General features: G+C 40.9%; 1 protein-coding gene across 1 annotated transcript in view; it reads right to left on the reverse strand.

Moving 5' to 3' along the window:
* Positions 1 to 8,905, reverse strand: part of LOC126428185 (sclerostin domain-containing protein 1-like) — a 469,785-nt gene extending 460,880 nt beyond the window's left edge. Inside the window, exon 1 of the mRNA XM_050090098.1 lies at positions 8,802 to 8,905. The gene's annotated coding sequence lies outside the window, so the exon portion shown is untranslated. The remainder of the gene's footprint in view (positions 1 to 8,801) is intronic.
* Between the last annotated feature and the right edge of the window lie 880 nt (positions 8,906 to 9,785).

Genomic DNA, 9,785 nt, shown 5'->3' on the forward strand with positions numbered 1-9,785 from the left:
CCTCAGAACATGTCCTACCAACCGATCCCTTCTTCTGGTCAAGTTGTGCCACAAACTCCTCTTCTCCCCAATCCTATTCAGTACCTCCTCATTAGTTATGTGATCTACCCATCTAATCTTCAGCATTCTTCTGTAGCACCACATTTCGAAAGCTTCTATTCTCTTCTTGTCCAAACTATTTATCGTCCATGTTTCACTTCCATACATGGCTACACTCCATACAAATACTTTCAGAAATGACTTCCTGACAAATCTATACTCGATGTTAACAAATTTCTCTTCTTCAGAAACGCTTTCCTTGCCATTGCCAGTCTACATTTTATATCCTCTCTACTTCGACCATCATCAGTTATTTTGCTCCCCAAATAGCAAAACTCCTTTACTACTTTAAGTGTCTCATTTCCTAATCTAATACCCTCAACATCACTCGACTTAATTCGACTACATTCCATTATCCTCGTTTTGCTTTTGTTGATGTTCATCTTATATCCTCCCTTCAAGACACCATCCATTCCGTTCTACTGCTCTTCTATGTCCTTTGCTGTCTCTGACAGAATTACAATGTCATCGGCGAACCTCAATGTTTTTATTTCTTCTCCATGGATTTTAATACCTACTCCGAATTTTTCTTTTGTTTCCTTTACTGCTTGCTCAATATACAGATTGAACAACATCGGGGAGAGGCTACAACCCTGTCTTACTCCCTTCCCAACCACTGCTTCCCTTTCATGTCCCTCGACTTTTATAACTGCCATCTGGTTTCTGTACAAATTGTAAATAGCCTTTCGCTCCCTGTATTTTACCCCTGCCACCTTTAGAATTTGAAAGAGAGTATTCCAGTTAACATTGTCAAAAGCTTTCTCTAAGTCTACAAATGCTAGAAACGTAGGTTTGCCTTTCCTTAATCTTTCTTCTAAGATAAGTCGTAAGGTCAGTATTGCCTCACGTGTTCCAGTATTTCTACGGAATCCAAACTGATCTTCCCCGAGGTCGGCTTCTACTAGTTTTTCCATTCGTCTGTGAAGAATTCGCGTTAGTATTTTGCAGCCGTGGCTTATTAAACTGATAGTTCGGTAATTTTCACATGATTACATGTGATTTAATTAAAAACATTTATATCACATTGTTTATGACATGGTGCTTTAAATTCCGAATTGAAAATGCAGTACCGTTTGGTCATTGAGGAGTTGGTTACAGTCTACAGAAAGTGAACAGAGAACGCCAACTAGATACACACGGATGTATTAGGGTTACCTTTAAGTAAATCCAGCTCAGTAGTGCCACCTTCATCGCAATTATTATTGAAGATCTCGAACTTGAACGCTTAAGCAGCGTGGACGCATTTCTTAACACTGGACATCATTTTATTTTATATTAGGAATACGATATTGAAATAGATAGTTTTACAATTCTAGAAAAATAAACAGTAGTATGTTGAAACGTCATATACCGACAATTTGATTTGATTTCAAAAAACCAGAACATTTAGTCGTCCCACCGGAACCCAGTGAGGACAAGGGGACTGGACTCCAAAATTCGGAACTGTCCAGGTCAAATTGGGACGTTTGGTCTCTTTGAATAAAGTTAGTTTTCGTGAACTGTACCACAAACTTCAATGCACTTTCGGAATTCTCTTTACAACACCACGGCTAGCTCTTTGGCGGTCATCGTGGTGGTCTTTTATGAGGACAGCACTGTTCGCAATTCGAACGATGACTTTGTCTTTTGTGTTCCCTTTTTCTTCGCAGACTTGGCCTTTTGACCACCTAGGCAATCAAAAATAAAAGGCGTTAGATCCGGGGACATCGGCGCCTAAGAAACATGACCTTTTCCGCAGGTCCAACTTGTTGGAACGTTAAGTTCACGTGATGTGTCATCTGATGACAACAACATGCAGTGGACCGTCATGATAGAAAAACACATCCGTCCTCGTAGCCAAAGAAACCTCTTCCAATAATGGTGGGGGCTCGTTTTCGATATAGTCTCAGTAACGGGCCCCTATACGGGGACGCTGTAACAAAACAATCCCAGTCAACTGATAGTCTGTCGTGCCACACCATACATTTAGAGAGCAGAGTTCTTCAAAATATGTCTCCACAAAGAGAAGGGGGTTTTCGTCGTAATACCGATGTGAGTTACGAGTGTCACTGAAACTAAACGGACACTGTTTGCTGATGATACAAGTATCATTATTAATCCAGTACGAGAAACTCCAATAGAAAATGATAGAAACAATGTCTCTGGAAAAGGTATTAATTGCTTTTCTGCGAATGGGTTTGCTCTGTACTTTGGAAAAACACAGTAAATACAATTTTCTGCTGCAAGGAGTACAGTTACTTCGAGAAATATAACACATCAATAGAAGTCAGTAGCCAGAGTAGAGCATAATATGTTTTTGGGTGTACATATAGGTGAGAATCTTAATGGGAAAATTCATGTTTTGGATCTCCTAAAGCGACTAGGTTCAGCAACTTTTGCAATCAGAACAATTGTCAATTTTAACGATATAGAAATTAGTAAGCTAAGATACTTTGCATACTTTCACTCTCTGATGTCATACGGAATGATATTTTGGAGTAACTCAACACTTTGGCAAAAGTATTCACTGCTCAAAGTAAAGTGATTAGAATAATGTGCGAGGCTCATAGTATCACATCCTGTGGGCATCCTACGGTATACTGATTATTTTTACTTTTGGATCTTCCAACTGCAAACTGAATGAAACACAATTTTCGTGTCATACGGGTTTCGCCTTTATTCTCTGCAAGGCATCTACGGTAATATGACCCGCAACTGAGGGAGAGAGGACTACAAAAGTTGTAGGCATCTGTTTATAATGTTAGGAATTCTTACAACAACCTCACACTACATTTACTAATTAATAAAATTTGTTCTCAATAACATGGACCAGTTTAAAAACAAGAGTGACATTCATGATAATTATACCAGAAGAGAGACAGACTTACACTACTCTCCATTTAACCTATCTTTGGCACGGAAAGGGGTAAAATATGCTGCTGTAAAACTTTTCGATAAATTACCATACGAAGCAAAATGTCTGACAGACAGAAGTAATAGTTTCAAAAATAATTTGGAATCATATCTAGATGACTACTACTGCACCATACATTTTTTTATGGGACCAAACTGCTGAGGTCATCGGTCCCTAGTCTTACACACTACTTAATCTAACTTACGCTGAGAACAACACACACACCCATGCCCAAAGGAGGACTCGAACCTTAGGCGGGAGGGGCTCTCAAACCGCGCGGCCATTCCGCGCGGCTATACCATAGATGAATTCTTGAATCTGAATCAATAAATCAACAGGTACAACATATGCATTTTGTGCCATTTAAGAGAATGGGGTAGGCAATAAAAATTTAAGAAAATCCTTGATTCATGTGTGCATTTCTTATGCACTTGACACGTTCCACATCTTAATGGTTACCGTCAGATTGATCAATGGTACATATAACTAATTAACTAACTATACCGGCATGAATACAAGTGGCTCCGTCAGTAAAGAGTATTAATGGGCTTACTCGGTGGTTTGCAATAGCCAACGAGAAAATTCAGATCGTCTACGTTCATGTTTTTATCGAAGATATAAGAATACAGGCCATGCATACCTAATGTCTGCCATTTTCCCCTCATGTGAAGAATGGAGAAATTGTGCGTGTGACTGCTGTAGGACTGCATCACGGCAACTGAATAATGTCTTCTATCTCATTTACACTCTATTAATTTGAACGTTCGGATTAAATATTGGCGAGTGGGTCCTGCACCAGTATCATGCAGCTTTGCGAAAACACAAGTAAACGCTCACGAATCTGGTACTCCCTCGGTTAGGAAGTCGTCTACTGTATTCTGTACAAGTAGCAACAGCGTTTTTATGTAAGAAATAAATTAGAAAACCTCATACAAATACCTAATCGGGGTAGTAAGCATTTATGAACACCTGCGGAATGTTTAAACGATATAGCAGAATTGACGAACACTTCACACTCATAGTCACAGTCGGAAAATTCAGTGCTGTAAACTCAAGCACAACTTCAGAAGGTGAACTTCAGAACAAAAGTGACAGTCGTTAAATAAACGCGTAGCAACTGGTTTACCGATACACGAAAGAAAACTTACACCCGTAACAGACTGTTTCTTTGCAACGAATGAAGACTGAGTGCATTTACGTTCATAGCTTCATACGGATTAATTTATACTTACCCCTCGAAAATACAGGCTGTTTCAAAATGAATATACGGGTTTTAAGGTTTTGTAGCATTTATTACGTTCAACTTACAATTATAAACAATACGTCACATAAAAGAGCAACTCTTACACTTTCTCCTACAAGTCTTCAGTTTGAGCACCATTCGTCACACATCGAGTCGATAGGCGAATACTTCCAGACCTTGCTCATGGATTAATTTTGCAAAAACGTTATTTTCTTAAGTCAGGTAGATCAAGTGGTAGCGAAAGCACATACCACGTTCGGTTATGAACCCCCACAGATAAAAATCTCATGGCGTCAGATCCTCCGTGAACTTGGAGGTCATGTAACTCAAGCTCTGTCAACTTCAGGCCAGTCCAGCGATCGGGTACAACGTCGGTTAATCAATCGCGTACTAATTATGCCAGTGAACCGGATCACCAAATTGCTGCCAAATTAAGTTATGTTGTTCAGCTTCTTCCAATTGAGGAGAAATGCATAGTTGTAGTGCATGAAGATAAGAAACACTAGTACAGCTGCTTCACCGAAAAAGAAAGATCCATAAACCTTCAGCCGGGATATGGCACAAAAAACACTGATTTTGGGTGAGTCTCGTTGCAGCTGTACCATCTCGTGGGGATTTGTATCCCCAGATGCGCATTATTATACGTATTCACATTTCCGCGTAGGTGAAACGTCGATTCATCACTGAAGACGACATGACCCAGAAAATCTTCATCTTCAAGCAGCAACAAATCTTCTGCAAAGTTGACACGTAAACCGTATTCTGTAGACTTTAGAGCTTGTAACAACTGCAAACGATAAGACCATAGTTGTAAATGTCTCCTTAAAGGCCTCCACACAGACGTCGTGGCTACCCTGCCGAACTGATTTCTTGAGGCTATGCGTGAAAGATACTCGTTCAACACGTTCTTCATTCACTCTTTGTCGCTCAACACACTTTCCTTTGCACACTGGTATATAGAAACAAATCTGTCCGCATCTCGTGGTCGTGCGGTAGCGTTCTCGCTTCCCACGCCCGGGTTCCCGGGTTCGATTCCCGGCGGGGTCAGGGATTTTCTCTGCCTCGTGATGACTGGGTGTTGTGTGCTGTCCTTAGGTTAGTTAGGTTTAAGTAGTTCTAAGTCCTAGGGGACTGATGACCTCAGATGTTAAGTCCCATAGTGCTCAGAGCCATTTGAACCATTTTTTATAGAAACAAATCGGTTTGAGTTACACTTTTATTTCATGAATTATTTATAACTGTAAGTTGAACGTAAAAAATGCTACAAACTGTTAAAGCCCGTATATTGATTTTGAAACGCCCGGTATTTACTATTTCCCCTCAAGTAGATATCACTCATCGACAAGAAAAGTGAGCAAAGTCAAGAAAGGGCAATTTTTAGTTGTTGACCCAAAAAAACCGCGTCTGAAGTACGCCAACTTGCACGAAAAGCGTCGCGACTCAACCTCTCAATTTGTCCACTTCAGGGCAGATATGTCACTTTTGCTGCAGGCTATCTCTCTGCGTCACTGCAGTGTCTCCTCAGCGATGGTGCTGGTGGGTGTCCACGACACGCGTCACTCGTGAAGGGCGGCGCCTTCTGAGTTGTGAAACGTTTCGTGTATAAGGTAAGTCGAATGTACGTGTTAATATAATTGATTATTACAATATCAGTATTTATGCAGTGTCTGTACCTCAAATTACAATGTCCTTCATACGTGCTCGCATGTCTGAAGGAACAGAGACAGTTTTCACGATTACAGATGTTGTAAATGTTACAAAATTTCGTGCACTGCAGTGCACAAAAAAAAAAAAAAAAAAAAAAACCACTTCTGCTTTAAAGGAAGTCCACATTAAATCCCTTTTCTCCGCGAAAGGCATTGTTGCATTATACAGGGTTTTCGGAAATTCTCGTTACAGTCTTCTAGGACTTGTAGAGGGGGTCTGAGTAGATAATATTTTGTATAGGAACTCATGCCCGGAAACGTACCGTTCTGTGCGGCGGTTTCAATTCAGATGCGTAACTCGTCCACTTCCGTTTGAGAAATTGAATTAGGCGTGACGCAGTACAGTTGTTAAGCGTTAACACTTAAACACCTCGTGTGTACATTACTACAGAATAAAAAAGAGCCGAATACACTGCACTTACAGAGCAGTACTGATGCGTTACAACGGCGGGTCGACGTCGCGACCACCAACGTCGTTACAGACAGAGCACCTACGCAGCATGTTCTGGTCCAGGACAAGAAACGCTGAGACTTTTCTCTTTTCCTCAGCAGACGTGGACGCGTTACACACCTGAACTGACACCGTCGCAGAACGCAAAGTTTTCAAACATGAGTTAATACTCAAAATATTATGCGCTCACTCCGCTCTAAAAGTTCTAGAAGTTTATAAGGTTAATTTCCGTCACCCTGCGTATCCGTCTTTATGCTTCTATGTTTTCGTAAGTTGTGTTCCTTAAATTGCACCTAATTGACGTTTCTTATTAAATTTTATTAATCTTCGTGAATTACAATTTTGCGTTTCTCTTATACAACAATTTCAACTTATTTTAATTTTTCATTTTAACGTAAGTACTAATGTTGGCTCATGGAGGTTCGAATGCCGTCTTATATAAGAGTAACTAAAAAAATAACCTATGTATTTTGTTGGATGGAACAGTGGCAGACGTATTACGCGAGGGCTCGCCACAAAAACAAGACAGTAATCAGAAAATCAAGAAAAGTGAGAGCTCAAAGAATTAATAATTTTAATGAATAGTTATTTCCTGTTAGCTGATTAAAGTTTATTGGTCTTTCGTTCTGTACGCTTATTTCGGCATTACTGCCATTTTGTAGTATAACTTGCAATCATTACATGTAGTCAATGTCAATTGAGTGGTATTTTAGATGGATTATGTGCAGAGGTATACTTAAGTTGTTCATAACGTATGTAAAACTTCGTCTGTGTCTATTCGCTATTTTCTTGCTGTCATTTCATGAGCGTACACGGAAAATACGTACTTGTTCGTGGTATCTAAGACGCCATCTAACTGACAACATCTCGGTGGCAAAAGATTCTAACCCAGGAAGCGATGCGTTCTCACAGCGGACAATTGCGAGAGTAAACCACACACTGCCAGCTACTCCACTTGCAACATCGAGTGGAAAATTAACTCGACATCCACGAAAAAAAATGGTCCATTAAGAATAACAGATTGTGCAGTGCCATTTGTTCCAAGTTTATTTTCCAAACTAATTATATGTTTGTAAACTGGCACGCGGTGGCGGCGATGAGGATAGACACGTCGACGAGGCATAGTGCTTCACTGCTGTTGCTGTATACCCGCTCTTGTAGGAAAGTGTCTAATGGTGATAAAATACATGTATGGGTGAAGGGACTTTGTGTACTTGCTGAAAATGTAACTGTAACTGGTGATATTACTTCGCAGGTTGTACTAGAAAATGGGAATAATGCCGACATAAGCTTATAGCACGAAATAAAAATGACACTTTAAGCAGCTAACAGGAAACAACTATTTATTAAAATGTCATACTGTGACCTCCATTACGCTGCAGGCCGTACAATTCGGAAATTAATAATTAATAATTACCTGAAAAAAGCTCATATTCGACGAGAACAGAACTACATGTGCATATTACAATGTATAGATTACAGCGGTACTTACTGGCAAAGTTACGCACTTGAAATTTCTAGAACACCTGTACTACTCATCACGCTGCAGGCCGTGCAATTCGGAAATTACTGACAATTTATTTATTTATTTATTTATTGTTCCGTGGGACCAAATTAAGGAGAAGTCTGCATGGTCATAGAACGAGTCAATACATGAAATAATAACACGATAGTAGAAACTGATAAAATGAAATATAAGTAACATATTCAGGCGACAATTCGTAAGTTTAAATAAAGAGAATCAACAATGTAACACTGGAATTTGCTTAATTTTTCAGCTCTTCCATGAGCTCCTCGACGAATAGAAGGAGTGAGCCATGAGGAAACTCTTCAGTTTAGACTTAAAAGTGTTTGAGCTACTGCTAAGATTTTTGAGTTCTTGTGGTAGCTTATGGAAAATGGATGCAGCAGAATACTGCACTCCTTTCTGCACAAGATTCAAGGAAGTGCGTCCCACATGCAGATTTGATTTCTGCCTAGTATTAACTGAGTGAAAGCTGCTAACTCTTGGGAATAAGCTAATATTGCTAACGACAAACGACATTAAAGAAAATATATACTGTGAGGGCAATGTCAGAATAATAATTACCTGAAAACAGCTCACATTCTACGAGAACAGAACTGCGTGTCCATATTACTGATGTATAGATTTCAGCGGTACTTACTGGCAAAGTTACGTACTTTAAATTTCCATAACACCTATACTATTCCAGTATAAGTTTTAAGGACTTATTTATGTCGATTTATTTCAAGTCGTGGCACTGTACTTAACGGGGTGCGATATATTTGCTTGCTTTTCACTGGCGGCGACTTTTCAGTCGCTTTGTTGTACGCGAGTGTGTTGCGGGTTGCGTGTTTGCCGGTGGCAGGTGCAGTAGTTAGTCAGGGTGCGTGTGCGCGCTGCCCTACCTGGTATGATGCTCCGGCGGCGCCGCTGCTGCTGCTGCTGCCGCTGTGTGGTGTTGACGCCTCGGAGGTTGGGCGGCGACTGAGCGCTGAGCGCTGCCCCAGCGGACTCCACGGTCGGCCGCTACTGTCCGGCCGCCGAGCAGGCAAACGCAACACACGCTCCGACGTACCCTCGCCGCCGGCACACCGCTGCCCACCCACCCACTCACCAACCCACACGCACAGTTTGCTTTCCTTGAGACACTGTAGGGTTCTAACAGAACTCATTATCACTAAACGCTCGTTGTCTAATGAACAACACGGCACAATATTCCAGTATAGGGGGGACAGTTCTTTAACGATCCATCGGTTAAATCGGTCAAATGGGAAAACTACAGTTGTTAGTGGTGGGTGTTGTGTTGGCAGAAGAGCCAACACCGTGTTACTAGTGGAGTCCGAAATGCACGCGTTTTAGCTCACGCAGGCTGGCGTGAGGAGGGAAGAACTATACTGACGTGAGGTCTGAAACACGACAAGGAATTAGAATTCAGAAATCGGGCGTAATTAGTTTGATGTTGTTGATGTTGTTGTTGTGGTCTTCAGTCCTGAGACTGGTTTGAAGCAGCTCTCCATGCTACTCTATCCTGTGCAAGCTTCTTCATCTCCCAGTACCTACTGCAACCTACATCCTTCTGAATCTGCTTAGTGTATTCATCTCTTGGTCTCCCTCTACGATTTTTACCCTCCACGCTGCCCTCCAATACTAAATTGTTGATCTCTTGATGCCTCAGAACATGACCTACCAACCGATCCCTTCTTCTAGTCAAGTTGTGCCAGAAACTTCTCTTCTCCCCAATCCTATTCAGTACCTCCTCATTAGTTATGTGATCTACCCATCTAAACTTCAGCATTCTTCTGTAGCACCACATTTCAAATGCTTCTATTCTCTTCTTGTCCAAACTATTTATCGTCCATGTTTCACTGCCATACATGGCTACACTCCAT

This window comes from Schistocerca serialis, chromosome 12 (assembly GCF_023864345.2).
Source record: "Schistocerca serialis cubense isolate TAMUIC-IGC-003099 chromosome 12, iqSchSeri2.2, whole genome shotgun sequence".
Classification (NCBI taxonomy): domain Eukaryota; kingdom Metazoa; phylum Arthropoda; class Insecta; order Orthoptera; family Acrididae; genus Schistocerca; species Schistocerca serialis.